Source organism: Myotis lucifugus, unplaced genomic scaffold (assembly GCF_000147115.1).
Source record: "Myotis lucifugus unplaced genomic scaffold, Myoluc2.0 scaffold_528, whole genome shotgun sequence".
NCBI lineage: Eukaryota > Metazoa > Chordata > Mammalia > Chiroptera > Vespertilionidae > Myotis > Myotis lucifugus.
In genome coordinates, this window is record NW_005871576.1 from 127,812 (window position 1) to 145,388 (window position 17,577).

Below are 17,577 nucleotides of genomic sequence, written 5' to 3' on the forward strand. Positions count from 1 at the left end.
CTTGATTACAGACAGCTACACACAAGTCCCAGGTTGGGTAAGTTAAGATAATTTACAAATAAAAATCCAGAATTAATACGGAAGAATAGGCTTCTGAGGCTCTTCTCAAGCCAATGAATCTGATCAACTCAGAACAAAGGAGTTCGAGATGCCCTCATTGTGCCTGGAGATAGGGCACTTTCCCAGGCTGCGTGACAAGGGTATTTACTAGCCGGAGAGTATGGTAGGAACACCTCTACCAAAATGAGTAGGGGGAAAGGATGGAACTTTATACCTGCTCAGGGATGATGCTAGCAGGACCAGCTTGAGGTGAGAACAGATGATAAACTAAAAAACAGAAGACTCCTCCATGGATAGCTATCCCATGCAAAAGAAACGCACATACAACGAAGAGTTAAGGTGTTCTCAAACTATCTGCCTATGAATACAAATTTGAAACTAAAAAGGACAAGCTACATTACCTTCAAATATAGTTTATATAAATTAGTTCTCAAAAAAAATAGCTTCCAGGTACAGATATACTATCTACTGTACCGTATATACAAATATAGCAGTTTAACTCAATTTATTGCTAGAATGCTATTTGGTTGTTACAAAATCCATCAGGGTATATATATTTTAAAAAAGGGGTAGGGGAAGGCAACCAAAAGAGTAATCTTCAAATTGCCTAAAGTACCAGGCTAATTTTACACTATATTTTAACCTTTCCAAGAAAGTAAAGTAGCTCTTTTGGGGAGAAAACTTGTTTTGAAAGAGAGAGAAACATAAGCCATAATGAGATAAGAAGACACATTCATGGGAAAAGACTTCATCTCGCTTTTACTAAATTTTATTATTTCTAGAAAAAAAATCAAAGTTAGCCAACACCAAGCTGAATATCATATAAAGAAAAAACAAACTTAAGGGTTTTTAAATACGCTACTCTTATCTCCAGGAATGAATATCTTCCATCTTGTCAGCATCAAACTCTCTCAAACTGTCTGGTGCTGGCATAGCAGAACTCAAGGAGTTCTAAATTTCCTGGGAGGTCAGCTTCCCATCCATGTTCTGTCCAGTCTTATGGAATAAATCCCAAAGGTCTCAGACGCTGGAAACTCGTAGTAGGGAGATAGGTTTAGCTGGGCAGCTTTCTCAACATGATCTCTCAGAGACTGGAAATGTTGGCAATGCTGATGGCTCTGAAACTCTGTACTTGCCCTTAATTGGAGACCTGTTGCTCTCAGTTTGTGGGTGAGAATACTGATCAGCTGTAGTGTCTGGCTTAGCTTAGATACCCGAGAATCTGAGTTCTCTATGCTTTGGGTTTTTACTGTGTCTGGTCACCTGATGTAAAGACTCTCTTTTCAGAGTGGCCGCTCTATCACCCCTCCTCCTGAAGGACAGTTGCTTGCTTTTCTACCTTGCCCATAGCAACCCGATCTCTTTCTACCAAGTTGACTCTGGGTAAGATTACTGACTGCCTCATTCATCCCTTCAAGTTTAAGATCATTCTGTCTCCGGTCCCCCCCCCGCAGGGCACTGTTCTCCTCCTCTAAAGAGTTGTGAAGGTACAAGATATCCTGTTTCAAATTCTCACTGTGGGTTTTGTTGCCGAGTTCTGATGGAGCTGAAGGCAATGGAATAATCTGGTTGTTTCCCCTAGTTTCTGCCAAGGAGTGCTGATTCATATCACTGTGGTAACTCCATGGCTTCTTGTGTCCGTCCACAGTTTTCTGTTTTGCCTCCACAGCAGGAGGGACACTGTTTACGGTATTGCCAATGGAAGCTACGCTCATCTGAAGTCCTTCCACCGTGGCAAGCAGGCTAATTAAATCTGCCGCTGACTTAACATGGACTCTGAGGTGGTTTGCTGCAGAATTCAACAGAGAAATCTGCTTATTCATGTCTATGATGTTTCTCCGGACTTTGTTCAAGCCCAGCTCTCCAATTCAATCTTTCTAGTTGTTTTTTGTTTGCTGAATACTTCTTCATTAAGTTTGGAAATTTATTGGAATGAGCTTTTCTGAGTAGATTCCATTGTTCTAAATTTTTCCTTGAGGGCATGCAGATCCTCCTTCAGAGCAGCGGACTTCCATAGCAAGCCAACGCAGGACAGCAAAAGCACAGAGCAGAGAACAGTCACCCTTGACAAATCGAAAGCGATTTCCAACTACACTGAATTCCTCCTCCTCCTCGGAGCTGGATTCAGTGTCTGAGGCAGGAGGCTCAGCGTGAAGCAGGCAGTGGCCTGAGCCTTCCTTGGGATTCTTTCTCTGACTGTCCCCAGACAAGCCAATCAATGCATTGAGCTCACTGCTTTTTCATCTTCTTGTGTGGGGTGAGTGGAGCACCCACTCCTGAGCTGCCAGGTTAGTTTGTACCTGATGCCCAATTCTCTCGCTACCTGGGAGCTGCCTTCTAGGGCGAGGGATCCTGGGCCAAAGCCCCCTGGACACTCCCACCCAGGGGTGAAATTGACCAGATGTTCTGGGAGCAAGAGATTAGAGACCAGAGGACAATAGAACTCACGGATGGGGGAAGTCACATAGATGTGGCCAGGGAGCTGGTGATCCGAATGAACAAGGTGCTAGGCATGAGGTGTCAGTTAAAAGCCTGTTAAGGGGACAACTTTTGTCTCCCAAAGGGGCTGAAAAGTCAAGTCAAGAATGAGCGATTCTTAGCCCTGATAAGTAGGTAATATTTCTAAGGGTGCTCCCGGAGCTGGGAAGGACACACAAATGGCTGTGTGTCCTTCTGAGACTAGATTTCCAATGGAGAGGGAAAAGAAACCTGTTATTGGATGGGAGGAGAGGGAGAGGTGCAGAAGGAGACAGTGGGAACGTGCCAGCCCCTCCCTAGCTGGACAGGTGGCAGCAGGAGGGAGCTCCCAGTTGCTATAACCCAGACACAGCCTGGGCCCCAAGAAAATGCCCAGGTCCAGGGTGCTCACTGCCCTCCAGCCTCTGTCCTGAGTTTGAAGGAAGCCCGAGACCAGGAAGACCCAGGGCCTGGCTCGTCATGCAGGGCTCGGCCTGAGGAGTCAGTCTAGGCGTCTGGGGAGACCTAGCCCTGCTGTCAGGGCTTGGGGGGTGCGGTGTGGAGGGGCAAAGGAAGATCAGTCCACCTGAAGGGCTCCTGCCCAGAGGTCTAGGTATTCTGGCACCAGAGGACTCTGGGCAACTCACATGTGCCTCCTCCACTCAGGCTACTCTGGGGGCGGCAGAGGTGGCCATGGGCTCCAGCCGCTGGCCAGCAAGGGACAATATCTTTTTTAAAATATACTTTTTATTATGAAACAGTTTTAGATTTTCAGAAATACAGCAAAGATTGTATAGAGAGCTCCCACATATCCCAGAGCCCCCTGTTACTAATATCATCTATTGGCATAATTAATGCAGAAATATTGCTCACTAAAGCCCCGGTCCATTCAATTTCACTTAGTTTTTACTACTGTCCTTTTTCTGTCCTAGAATCTCATTCTGGTGCCACATTCAACTTCATCGTCATGTTTCCTTAGGTTCCTCCGGGTTGTGAATTTCTCAGACTTTCCTTGTTTTGATGATTTGAGTGGTTTTGAGCAATACTGGTCAGGTATTTTCAGAATGGCCCTCAACTGAAATTTGTCTGATGCTTTTCTCAACACTAGACCTGCATTATGGATTTGGGGGAGGAAAACCATAGAGATAAAGGCACATTCTTGTCATAACATATCAGGGATAGGTACTAGGATGACTTATCACTATTGACATGAACCCAAACCAGCTGGCCGAGGTAATGTTTACCACGTCTTTCCACAGAAGTTACGCTGTTTCCCCTCTTTTTCATATCATATTCCTTGGAAGGAAGTCACTATAACCAGCCCACGTGTAAGGATGGAGTATCTATATCATTATTTAAATTCTTCTTTATCCCCATTTGCTTGTTTATTCAATCATTTATTTATATCAATTTGGACACACGAAGAATGCATTTTATACTTTGGGTTATAATCCAATGCTAATTATTTTGTTTTGTTGCTCAAGTTGTTCCAGGTTTGGCAATTGTAAACTCTTCCAGTTGGCTCTCATGTCCACTGGACATACCTACATCACTTTTTTTTTGAGAACTACTTTATTTTCATGTCCTGCAAGATGGTTTGGGCTCATCTTGTATATTTCCTGCCCAGGAAACCAAGACAATGTGATGGGGTGACCATGAGAAGAAGAGGGTGTTAGGTTTCCATAAGGCCCCCTCTGGACTCAGATTCCTGGACACATTCCAGATTATTCCCTTGTCTCCAATTGGACAAATGAGAGCAAATATGCAGGAGATGTTCCTTCAGAGCCCATTTCACTGGTAAGAGAATAGACCTTCAGAAATCATAACAGAGCTCTGGTTTTTAGTTCTATTTTCCTTTCTATCTGTTCCAAACCTTTATGGCCAGCATCCTTTTTAAGAGAAAACCTGAAAATTATAGCTTGATACACCATGTAGATTTTTTCTCTGGCCACAAGCAAGCAAAAAAATAAATAAAATCAATCTCAAAATTACCCTGAATTTGTCAGAGGAGAACATAACAGGCTAGGCTCTCATCAGAAAAGGTTTATGTAGAGAAAGAATTAAGCCCATCTTACTGAATCTTGGTGGCAGGGATTTGCAATGAAGAACAAAATGTGCATATATCATTGTAAAACCTTTGGCAGATGAAGCATTTGTGCTACCCAAGGGCATGCAAAAAAAAATTATTTTCACCACTTACGATGGGAAAATTTTAAAAACTGAGGTTGTTAAATAAATATTTACTTAATGTTCACTTTTGGCCAATTTTTATGCAGGCTCTGGGGGATGAAGATATATTTCAGATTTCAGGTTGTGCTCCAAAAGATGACAGTGTAGGATGGGAGGCAGACCAGAAATACAGCCGGTGAGATGGAGGATGTTAAAACCAGCATGGCTAGTGCTATGCTACAGCAACGCACAGAGCTCTGTGAAAGCACACGGGAGAGGGTACCAAACCCAGTTTTAGAAAGCCTTCTTCGTCCACATTTTGTAAAAGGGAGACGATCAAAGACAGTAACAAGAAGAGGAGACCGCGTTAGTTTAGAGTAGCACTGCATGTATGTTCGAGAAACTACAATTTCTTGGTTTCGCTTCCTCTATTGGAAACAGGACATGTCTAAGGTGGCTAAAGTCCATTGGTGGCTCAGCATCACTTTTATAAATACAAAAGGTGGTCTATGCTCACAGTGGCCCATTTCATCAGATCACCTAACAGTGGATGGTTGCCCCTTCACTCAGTAGCCCCAGAGTGACGTGGTTGTTCAGTTTCTTCCCTTCCCTGTGTCCTCCTTCTCATGATTCCATCTATTTAATCATTGTTTCTCTTCTCCTCCATCATGCTGAGTCTGCTTTACCCGCTGCACGGTGAGCAGCAGCCAGTCCTCCCAGGTATCATTGTTTCAAGCCCTAATATGAGATTTCAAACAAGATACTCAATTTGTTAGAATAAACCCTAAAGTAACAATTAGCCTGTGGAAAAATACTATTTTCTTCTGCAAATGCTCTCCTACATCTTTCCAAGGTAAGTCTGAATCATATGACCAGTTTCAGCCTACCATCATGCCCTCCAAGGACCTTCCTAACCCCATCGTATCCTAAATACAGTTTCTGTATTAGTTTGCTAGGGCTGCCATAACTAAGTATCTCAGACTGGGGGGCTTAACAACAGAAGTTCATTTTATCACAGTCCTGAAGGCTGGAAGACCAAGATCAAGGTGTCGGTAGAGTTGGCTCCTTATGAGAATGGTGAGGGAGAAGCTGTGCCAGGCCTCTCGCCTAGCTTTTGGTAGTTTGCTGGCAGTCTTTGGAGTCCGTTGGCTTATAGATGCACCACCCCAATCTCTGTCCCTTCATCTTCACGTTGTGCTCTTCCTGTGTGCACATCTGTGTCCAAATTCCCCTTTTTAATAAGGACACTAGTCATATTAGATTAGAGGGCCACCCTACTCCAGTATGATCTCATCTTACTTAATTACAGTAGTTCCCCCTTATTTGCGGGGATACATTCCAAGACCCCCAGTGGTTGCCTGAGACCTGGATAGTCCCGAACCTTATATATATTATGCTTTTCCCTACATATGCATACCTATAATAAAGTTTAATTTACAAATTAAGTACAGTAAAAAATCAACAACAACAATAATAAAAGAGAACAATTACAACAATATACTGTAATAAAAGTTGGGTGAATGTGGTCTGTCTCTCTATCGCTCTCTTAAAGTATCTAATTGGACTGTACTCACCTTTGCATGTAAAGGAAGCACTTTCTGGCTTCTCTTTGGCGTATCTGAATTGCCAGCATCACTACTCTTACCCTTTGTGACCATTATTAAGTAACATAAAGGTGACATGAACACAAGCACTGCGTATCCTAACAGATGTGATAACCAAGATGGCTGTTCAGTGACTGAAGGTTGGGGAGCAGAGTATGTAGTGTGAATACACGGTTCACATCACCAACAAGACAGCAGGAGATTTCATCACTCTACACAGAACAGTTGCCATTTAAAACTTATGGACTGTTTATCTCTGGAATCCACCCCTCCTCGCACACACATATTTTCACACTGCAGTTGGCCATGGGTAACTGAGACCCCAGGAAGCAAAAACACAGATCAGGGGGCCTACTGTATTCCTGCAACGACTTATTCCCAAACAAGGTCCATTCTGAGGTCCTGGGTGCTAGGACTTCAACATATCAATTTGGGGGGACACAATTCAACATGTAACACCCCTTAACTCCCTCTTCATCCATAAGAATACTGTTATTTGTTTTCAATGACTGTTGTCCCAGACCTCTGAAGTCAGGGAATTTATCTTCCCCACCCCTCCATTCAGGGACCTAGCCTAGCTGCTTGCATGGAACTGAATTCAAATACAGGAAAAGATAAGGAAAAAGGAACATTTTTTAGGCACCCGCCGTGACAGGCAGTCACATAGAAAAATGCATTGCATGTGCTGGCTTAGCAACAACCATTTTAGTTGCTTTGAAATTTGTTTTTATCTTTTTCAACTGGATATGCGATGGATAAGTGTTCTGTTTATGGACCATTTGATGCCTGGGACAGCAAATAATAACAACAAAAAAAGCAAAGCAATATAACAAATGAGAAAACTGGGCTCCTCCTGGCACTCAGGATGCTACACCGCTCATGTGTGTACCCTCCAAGTGAGAACACGGCACACGTGCCTATGGGTAGAAGATGAAATATGCCTCCATCAAATCTCAGGTAAAGATGATTCTATAGAGGAGTTGGAGGAGCCTACAGACAGTCCCCCATCAGGGGCTGTGGGAGGAATGTTGTAGTATGCACCAGAAAGGCCTTCAGCTCATGCTTCAGTTGAAGATTCACAATGCACGGAGGCATACTATTCTGATTTCTCTATCACCCTATCAGCCTCAAAAATTTTGTCTATTAAATTACTCACGTAATTGAGCTGCAAATCTCTCCCACTTAGCTTGGAAATTCCATTTCTAAGGGCCTGTCACAAAGCGTATAAGTGAACGATTATGAGATTCACAGTCATGGACACCCCTCTTCCAGATCTCCTCAAGTTCTGCCAATAGCTTTCTCTGTCACTCAAAATGCCAATCCCTCTTCCTGAGAATGATTTGAGAGGAAAGCAACGTTACTGAGATAGAATAGATCATTGAGAGACAGAAGACTTGCGTTCAAAACTATCAGCTATAAGGCTTTAGGCAAATTAATGGACCTTTGGCACCTCCTTTCATTGCATATAAAAGGGGAAAATGGGAAACTAAGTTTCACCAAATGCAGCACACAAGTGAACAAAAGAATTGAAAACAGGATTTCGAAGAGATATTCACATACTCTTGTATGTCCAAGATGTAGAAGCAACCCAAGTGTCTGTTGATGGGATGAATGATATACAAACTGTGGTATATTCATACATTGGAATGATATTCAGCTTCAAAAATAAAGTCCGATGGGTACCACAACCTGAACCCTGAGGTAATAAGCCAGTTACAAAAAACTCATATTGTGTGATTCCATTTATATGAGGTACCTCGAGTAGTCAAATTCATAGAGACAGAGAGTAGAATGATAGTTGGCATGGGGCTGGGGAGAGAAAGAATAGGGAGTTAGTGTTTAATGGGTAGAGAGTTTCAGTTTTGCAAGATGAAAAAGTTCTAGAAATTGGTTTTGCAACAAAGTGAAAATACTTAATGCTACTGAACTGTACATTTAGATGGTGATTTTATGCTATGTATTCTTTACCACAATTTGAAAACCCCACACATATCAAGTGCTTTACCCACATGCCCTTCATTATACCCAAATCCACTTTATAAATTAGGCATTATTGTGCTCATTTTGCAGATGAATAAACTGAGGCAAAGGAAAGCTTTGAAGTACTTATTCAAGATCATAAGTAGCAGAGACAAAGTCCAAAGCCAGTGCTTTTGTCTCCATACTATCTGATTATTTATGACAAGTTCAGGACAGGAAAGGATAAAACAAGACATGTCCTGAAAACACTGGCCTTATTGGTTGACACACTTAAGTGTCTATAATGTTAAATCTTCTTTCCCATAATATTACCGTTTTTTAAAATGTCTTATTTATTGATGAGAGAGAGAGAGAGAGAGAGAGAGAGAGAGAGAGAGAGAGAGAGAGAGAGAAGGAAGGGAAGGGAAGGGAAGGGAAGGGAAGGGAAGGGAAGGGAAGGGAAGGGAAGGGAAGGGAAGAGAAGAGAAGAGAAGAGAAGAGAAGAGAAGAGAAGAGAAGAGAAGAGAAGAGAAGAGAAGAGAAGAGAAGAGAAGAGAAGAGAAGAGAGATTGATCTGTTGCTCCACTTATGCATTGATTGATTGATTCTTGTATATGCCCTGACTGGGGATCAAACACACAACCTTGGCATATCGTGATGATGATCTAACCAACTGAGCTATCTGGCCAGGGCAACATTACCATTAAAAAAATATATATCCTAGCCCAATAAAAACAACCTAATCATTTATTTCTCTAGGCACTCTCAGACTGTTGAATAAATCAAATCCCTTCTAATTACAGGTTGAGCACATTTATTCATTGAATAACCTACTTACCAAATAATCACCATGTCCAATCCTAGGCCAGGCATCTTTCTGGGGACCAGGGAAAGAGAAAAGAATAAAACCCACCCTTGCCTTTGAGAAGCTCACAGTCCAATGTGGGTAGCAGACAGGGAGACAACTTCCCTATAACATATGTGATATTAAAAGTAGGTACAGCCCTAGCCGGTTTGGCTTGGTGGATAGAGCATCGGCCTACGAACTGAAAGGTCCCAGGTTCGATTCCGGTCAAGGGCACATGCCCGGGTTATGGGCTCGATCCCCAGTGGGGGGCGTGCCGTCAATGATTCTCTCTTATCATTGATGTTCCTATATCTCTCTCCCTCTTCCTTCCTCTCTGAAATCAATAAAAATATATATTTTTTAAAAGTAGGTACAGAGATCAGAGGCAACCTCTGTTTCAAGACAGGGCATACCTTAGAGTCATCCCTCCTATATCAAATTTTTAAAAAATATTATCAAAATATTTTTAAAAATGCAAAATGAAGCCACAAGGAAATATCATGGCATATGTGTAAGAATAGCAAAAACAAAAACAAAAAACACGGACAATGTTAAGTCCTGGTGAGAATGCGGAGCAACTAAAACTCTCACAGGCCGCTGGAGGGATGCAAATCGCACAACCCCTTTGGAAAAACTATTTAGCAGTTTCTTAAAATGTTAAATACATATTTATAATAGGACCAAACAATCCCACTCCTAGGTATTTAACCAGGAGAAATGAAAACTTATACTCACACAAAAACCTGCATGCTATGTAAAGTGGATTCATTCATAGTCACCAAAAATGGAGAGCAAATGAAATGTCCTTCAGTTGCTGACTGACAAACAATCTGCGAACATCCATACAAGGGAATACCTCTCAGGAATGAAAAGGAACCGCCTATTAATACCCTCATTATGCTGAATGAAAGGAGGCAGACGCACAGTGCTAGCTCCTATGTGATTCCATTTATGAGACATTCTGGAAAAGGCAGAACTGGAGAGACAGAAAACAGGTCTGTGGTTGCTAGGGGTTTGCAGGAGGGGTTGACTACAAAGGGGCAGTCTTTGTAGAGAATTTGGGGGTGAACAGGGGGGATGAAACCTCATGTGTCATTTGTGGTGGTGATTACGTGACTCCATGCACTTGTCCAAACTCATACAACCGTTCACCAAGAAGAATGAATTTTACTGAATATAAATGTAAAGTAAATGTTTAGAAGTTTTCAAAATATGTAAAGACATGGCCCTGCTAAGAAACAATGCGTACTGCTGGCAGACCAGAAACTGTGAGGAATCTCTGAAACATGGGGTCCAAATGGGATTAGATTTAAAATGGAAACTGAGCCAGAGAGGAGAGCTGCAGAAGACAGATTCAAACATCCCAGAGGTGGCGGGCCCCGGAAAACGGAAGGGGTGAGGGTATTGCCAGGTTGTCAGTTTTGTGAGGCAGTGGAAGTAGCTGCTACATAAGTAGATCCCAAACCATCCTTCCTCTCCCCAAACTCTCCGCTTCAAACTTCTGTGGCTTGAGAGGGGTGGAGTCATAAACAACCCAACACGACAAATTTCTTTCAACAGGGCTGTGGGGAGTGAATTTATCTTAAAAGTTAGATAGGAAGAAGACACCGTGAATATATCTATACTTTTTTATTGTTATTAGTAATCCTCACCGGAGGATATTTTTCCATTGATTTTTAGAGAGAGTGGAAGGGAAGGGGAAAGACAGAGAGAGAGAGAACATCAATGTGAAAGAGACACAGCAGTTGGTTGTCTCTTGCACTCGCTCCAACCAGGGCGGGGGATTGAGCCTGCCGCTGAGGTACATGCCTTTGAATCAAACCCGGGACCCTTCAGTCCGTGGGCCAACGTTCTATCCACTGAGCCAAACTGGCTAGGGCTATACTTCTTTGTGGGAGCCAAGAGGTAAAAGTGTAAAAGTATTAAAAAGAGTCTTCATTCATTCAACAAACACTTTAGGGACACTGTACATGTCTAGACCCTTGGAGCTCTAAGTCATAGGTTCCTGGCCAATCTAAGTTAAGGAACTATGTTAGCCAGAGTCCTTTGCCTAACAGGCTCTTAGGAAAGTTTTCTAACTGACCAGCAACTCCCTCATATAATAAAGGTCGATGTCCGGGGCCAACATCAACTCAAAGAAAGAAATCTAAACAAATATTTCAAGTCTTGTCCCACCCATTCCATCCTGCTCCCAACACAGTACTTTAACACACATCCTTCCGTCAGAAAGAAGTAGCAGAGGGAGGTGTGGGCTGTGACTGGTCCTCTTTACAGCAAAAGGACTCTATTCCCACCCAATGGCCTTGTCTCATTCTTTAATTTTCCAATTAGGCCATGATTTGTTGAATCTCAAAACTATTCATTCGCAGGAAGGAGAGAACTTGCACTTTCTCCAGCCCTACCTTCCTTCCCATCACTGGGCTGAGGCCAGGAGGCATGCTTATTTAACAGAGCAGTTCCTTCAATCACTTGAGAAAAAAAGGAGAGGCACTGTGGGTTTGCTTGAGTGTGAATCCTGGCTCTGCCTTTGAGTGGCTGTATGACTGCGTCAATTTCTTAACGTCTCCAATTCTTTGTTTCCTCGGCTATAAAACAGTGATAATCATAGTATCTCTCGTGTAATGATGGGAGGACAAAATAAGACAAAGCATGTAAAGATGTTTATGCCTAGCATCTGGTTAACACTCAATAGATATTAGGGAATTGTGATTGTCATGGAAATAACTGGCCACCCAAAGCCCTAAATGTCAACAAGTGAGAGAGGAACAAAGTTTGCTTCAATTTTCAGGCCACCTTATATTCAGTATCAGGCCTTTCTAGAATGGCTGATATTGTTACTGAATAGGGCAACAAAAATAACCAGCTGGCCTCTGAGGAACTGGACCTGGAATTCGACTAAGTGGGCTAATGTTCTACTGGAGACCACCTCATCTTCTTCTGCTCTCTGGGCAAATTGCTAGGTTCAAACATGGCTTCTCTCTAAGGCCTCATCGACCCATAGCTGGAGGCTGGCTCCTCTCTTCCATGTTCCCAGGTCTCTGGCACAGACAGAGGCATGGGGGTGGGAAGTTGTCTGTGTTGCTGGGGACAGGAGGGCTCCCCCAGAATCTCAGAGCTAATGACTCTGCCAAGTGGTTAAATGCTGAGGGCTGTAATTGAGGCTCATCTGTCAGCCGTGGGTGGCACCAACCCCATCTGCTGTGTCAGGAGCCCGGAGAGTGACTATATTACAATGCGTGAGGCCCTAGATCCACGGCAGAAGCCTCCTCAGGAGACTGTAGAACTGTGTACCCTGAAGACTCTTCCAGTCCCTTCAAAAATTTTACAGATGGGAAACAATTTAAAAAAAGAAAACCACCAAGACCTAAAGAAATGAGCTTGTCCATGGTCACTCAGCAAATGTATGTCAGTGCCAGGATCAGTGAGAGGCAAGTCTCCAGAATTCTACGTTACTTCTCTCTCCACACATACACCTGACCCAACCTACATCTAACCATGGCTGGAGAAGATTCTCTGAGAACCTGAGAATAAAACTCCCAGTTCTCTTCTCTATGTGCACATTGTCCTTCCGGTGCAAGCACCTTGTCCTCTCTATATATTCTTTGAATAGACCTGCCCATTCGCTCATTCATTCATTCATTCATTCAATAGGTATTTTTGAAGTGCCTCTATGTGCAAAGTGTCATCCCAGGCATTGTGACTATATCAATGAAAATATGGACCAAGTTTCTGCCTCATAATTTAGTGGGCAGGATGGATATTAGGCAAAAAGAAGAAAATCCCATGAATGGATATATACTTACAAATTATGTCCATTTTTTTTTAAATAGAAAAAGTATTGGGCACTAGTTGTGCCTAATTTGTGTGTTGGGGGTATTATGAAGAGCTGACTGCCACGCCCCCTCCATGCTTCTTTTTATGAAGTGACCCTTCCTCACTGGGCAGGTGGCCATAGGGCAGCCAGAGTCCCATGAAGAGTTTGCACAAGAGAAACAGACAAGAAAAGAGTCACATTCCAGGGGTTTGATTTTCAAAACACAGCATTGATATGGATGGATGAGCATTTGCTAAGCTAGTTTTTGGTTTGGGGCCCAGAAGACATGAGGAATTCTGGGCTATAGGAGAGGGCAAAGTTAGATAAGAGAGCAACTGATTAGCTGTGGGTGTGTATTCTCTGAGACAGGGTTCTGTATGCTGCCCATGGTAGGAATGAAACGTAGATCTCCACAGCTCAGATCCCCAAGCACATCAGAGAGTTTGGCCCTGGATCAGAAAGAGTCCTAGCTGGTGGGCAGGGAGAAGAAAATTCAAAGAGAATCAGGCTTTCCCCATCAGCAGATGTGAAGGCTCCCTACCCTGGGTCCTCAAAGATCAAAGCGTGGCAAATGGCCTATAATTGGAATTCGGTGTCCTCCCAGCCTTGGAGTAACCACACAGATGAATAACACCAACTCAACATCATGGCTTAGCTATTGTCTCAACCAGAGATTAAAAACAGAAAGAAGAGGAGATGTGGGTGATTTGAGAGCTGCAGCCCTATAAGGCCATTATCTGTCTTGAGTTTCAGCCCACCCTACCACCCACTCCTCCATCTAAGGTTATAATATAACAATAAGCCTGCAATTATATTTTACTTGTTAAAAAAATAGTGTTGAGTCAAAAGCCAGCTTACAGATGTAACTGGCACCACCAGTTACGTAAGTGCGAGGGGCCCAAGCCTTGGGCTAAATTCAGAAACCCCAGTGCGAGTCCATGCAGGCCTCCCAGCAGCCTGGGCCCTGGCTGGAATAGAACAACCAGACCCAAGAGAGATAGTGGTTGAGGTCTGGACTCTGAAAGGAGACTCTGGAACTTGGACAGACCCTGGGGTCAGGACAAAGGGGCACAGCAGCAGGAATGGCATGGACCCTATGCTGAGGGACTGAAAAAGAGAATGAGCACCTTTTCAGGTGCAAGGATGGATGCCTCCCGTCAGCCAAGAACTAGACCAGAAGATGTATCCATCAGGAGAAGCCACTGTGAACACATAATCAAGGCCAGATGTAAGCCTCCTCTGAGTCTAGATGCGACCTTGGGGACAAAGGGGAAGGTCAAATGGATTGAGAAAGGAAATCTTAATTGACTGATGTGTTTAACATTAGGAATAATAAGAACCTAAAATAGAGATTAAGCTAAATTATAAATATATGTATATATGTGTAAATGTATATGTATATATGTATCTACTTATATACATATGTATATATTAAAATAGGTATATATTTATTTATATTTATATCTTAGCTTAATCTTTGTTTCATATAATCTTTATTCATTATATTATATATAATAGATTCATATATAATTTATTTACAAAATAAATAAATATATTTTTATATTTACATATGATTTCTATATTTTACATATATATATATTTACATTTCAGAGAAAGAGAGAGTATACCTTGGTTTGAATCCTAGTTTTGTCACCTGATAGCTTCAACTAGTTGCTCTCTGTTACTTGGTTCTCCTATATGTGACATTCTAAATCACAGTGACTCTCACCCCACCCACCCCTGGAAGCATATGGGTGGGTGGAAGAGGCCATTTTTTTATTGCAAACATGATAAAGGAGAGAAGGAGAGGCTATGGGCACTGTGAATCGAGGTTGCTGAATGTGTGAGGTCCCACAAAGCGATTCATCACACCCAGTATGTGGACAGTGGCCCTGCTGAGAAACACTGGAAGTAATCCCAGGCCCCTTTAAGACTAGCTGGGGAATGACTTTTAACCAGCCCTGCCTCCCTTAGGGGTCACATCTAACCCTCACCTTCTGCCGGAGTATATGCCCACCTCAGCACCCAGCACTGGGCATGTCCACCCAAATCACAGAACTTTACAACCTCCAAAGAACTCTTCTCATCCAGCCTCTCATTCACTGCTTACAACATCTCTGGGATATAGGATGGGTCATCTCCCCCTTTAAAAGGGGAGAAGTGAAGCCCCAGAGCAAACACTCCACAGACAGATCTGGGACTGGAGCTCATATTGTTTTACTCCACGTTCAACTCTCCTTTGAATTTGGATTGGGATCCTAATTGTTAAATTGGGATCCTAATGTTAAATCCATAGATTCCTCATGTCCTGGTCTTGGTCTGTTACGCAGGGTCAGGAAGTAACAGCTTGGAGCACAGTGTGACTTTTCCCCACACGAGGAGTCCTCCTTGCCCATCTCAGAGCTGCCTCCATCTTCTTGGGCCCTGTGGACCTCTCACGCTCCCACAGGCTTCCCTGTCTCCATGACCAGGAGACAGAACCTACAGCATCATCTTCACCTGAAACCAGCTTCTTCCTTCTATGCCTCCCTTTTCTGAGAGGAGGGCAACCACTCACCCACTATCCAAGTCCCAGCCTCGGGCTTTCTCCTGGCACCGTCTCACCCCAGCCCCAATGACAGGCCAAACCCTATTCGTCTTTTTCGTTAACACTCCTCACATACCACGTCCCCAGTTCCAGTTCACGTTTCCTGTCCTGATTCAGGCCATCGCCAGCTCTCCTGGGACCACCGCTCAGGAAAGAGGAAAGGCGCCCAGGGGCTCACAACTCTTCAACCCACAGGAGATGCCCAAGCCCGTCCCAAGGATGGAGGGAAGCTCCCCTGGGCAGACTGCAGGGCCAGACTTTCGGGGGCAGGAGGCGGAGAAATGTCTGTGTTCTCAGAACCCAGCATGAGGCTGGGCCCAGGGAAAAGTCATTTGTTACTGGGTAAACAAACAGGAGGCTGGCAGTTGTCATAGGAGAAAGCCCCACAATAAAAAAACAAAAACAAGCAGAAATTGATTTTGTATTTTACAAATGGATGCAAACCAGGGGCATAGAATAATAAACACGAAATTAGAAAGGACTTTGGAAATCATCTAGTCCAATCTCTCATTTTGTGGTAGAGGGGAGAGGTGGGAAACTGAGACCCAGGGAGGGGATAGCACATGTTTAAGGCCACACCAGGAGCCACAACTCTCACTTTGCAGTCAGTGTGTGTTTCCCAGAATATCTTTGTCTCCCATTTCTTTTTCTAGTTAATATCTTCTCGCCCTTCAAGACTGAATACAGACATCGCCTCCTCCAGGAAGCCTTCCCTGAACTCCCAAGCTGGGTTAGGTGCTCTACTCCCTTTGCTCCAACAGCCTCTGGGCCTCCTCTGGCCTAGAATTTACTTATCAGACTCTATTGTAATTGCTGATTTTTGTTTGTTTGTTTTGTTTATCTTTTCCACTAGAGCACAGTTTCTTAATTTTTGCACAATTGGCATCTTGGGCCAAGTCATTCTTTGTTGTGGGGGCTGCCCTGAGCATTGTGGAATGTTTCCTAGCATCCTTGGTCTGTATCCACTAGATGCCAGTCGCACAGCCCTCCCCCATAAAGTTGTGGCAACAAAGATGTCTCCAGGCATTGCTAAATGTTCCTGGGGTGATAGGGAGGGTGGGAGAGCAAAACTGCCCCCAGTTGATAACTGCTAATCTAGACTGAGATCTCTGAGGCCAGAAAGAGTGTCTTCTTGTCCTATATACTATATTATGCAGCACAGGGCCTCTGACACGGTCAGCAAACTGAGTCTACACTTATGAATAATGTGTGTGTGTGTGTGGGGGGGGGGGGTGAGTGTGTGTATGCACACACACACTGCCCATGCCATTCCCACATGGTTTTCAAAATAATTTGTCAAAGGATACAAGACTGTTTTTTCTTCTGGGATGCATTCCACATTTCTGTGTGTTTATGTTGCATTGTTAAAGCAAAGGGAACAGAAAATGTTGGCACTAGCTAGTCGGAATTAACAACCCTTTGTTTCTGGATTGGGGTGTGTGTGTGTGTGTGTGTGTGTGTGTGTGTTCATCTCTTTTGACTGATAACAGTTCCCTTTTAAACAATTTCACTTGGAGAAGAAAATAAATGTTCAGTGAAACAAGAAAACCCTTCGCATAACAGAGACATTATCAGGTCATTAAAGCATCGTTACATATTGAGCTCCTAATGCATTGATCTCTACTTGGGAGCACATGACAATCACAAGGAGGAATTTTTATGCCAGATGAACAGATTGGAAAGTAAGATATTATGAAATGTGCTCTTAACTGGAAGATAAGTAATTAGGTGACAAGCAAAATACATTATTTGGTGTTTCAAAATATTTCCACTTCATCACTAGTTAATTAAAATTCTGTGTCTTCTCTCATAGCCCACCAGGAATTTATAGCAAGATGATTTACCCAAATAAAACAAAAGAAATCATCAAGATAAGTGAATTGTGATTAAGTCATATGATTGGTTTTAACACTTTTCTAAGAGCCTAGGAGACAGGCAAAAACAGGCACTGGAAGGCTGAATGATTGCTGTTGGTGGTGAATGATGTTTCATTATTATTTCCCACAAAATGGAACTGAGGGGCCATGGATGATGCCACAAGAGGGAAGAATAGTCCACACCATGATCAAGGAGACTGTGC

The 17,577-nt window shown here is 43.2% G+C and overlaps 1 protein-coding gene and 1 pseudogene across 1 annotated transcript in view; both read right to left on the minus strand.

The window, feature by feature from the left end:
- LOC102438368 (protein shisa-9-like) overlaps positions 1-17,577 on the minus strand; it is a gene marked incomplete at its 3' end in the record, with an annotated part of 261,481 nt that overhangs the window by 16,361 nt on the left and 227,543 nt on the right.
- LOC102438065 lies at positions 857-9,101 on the minus strand (annotated as a pseudogene).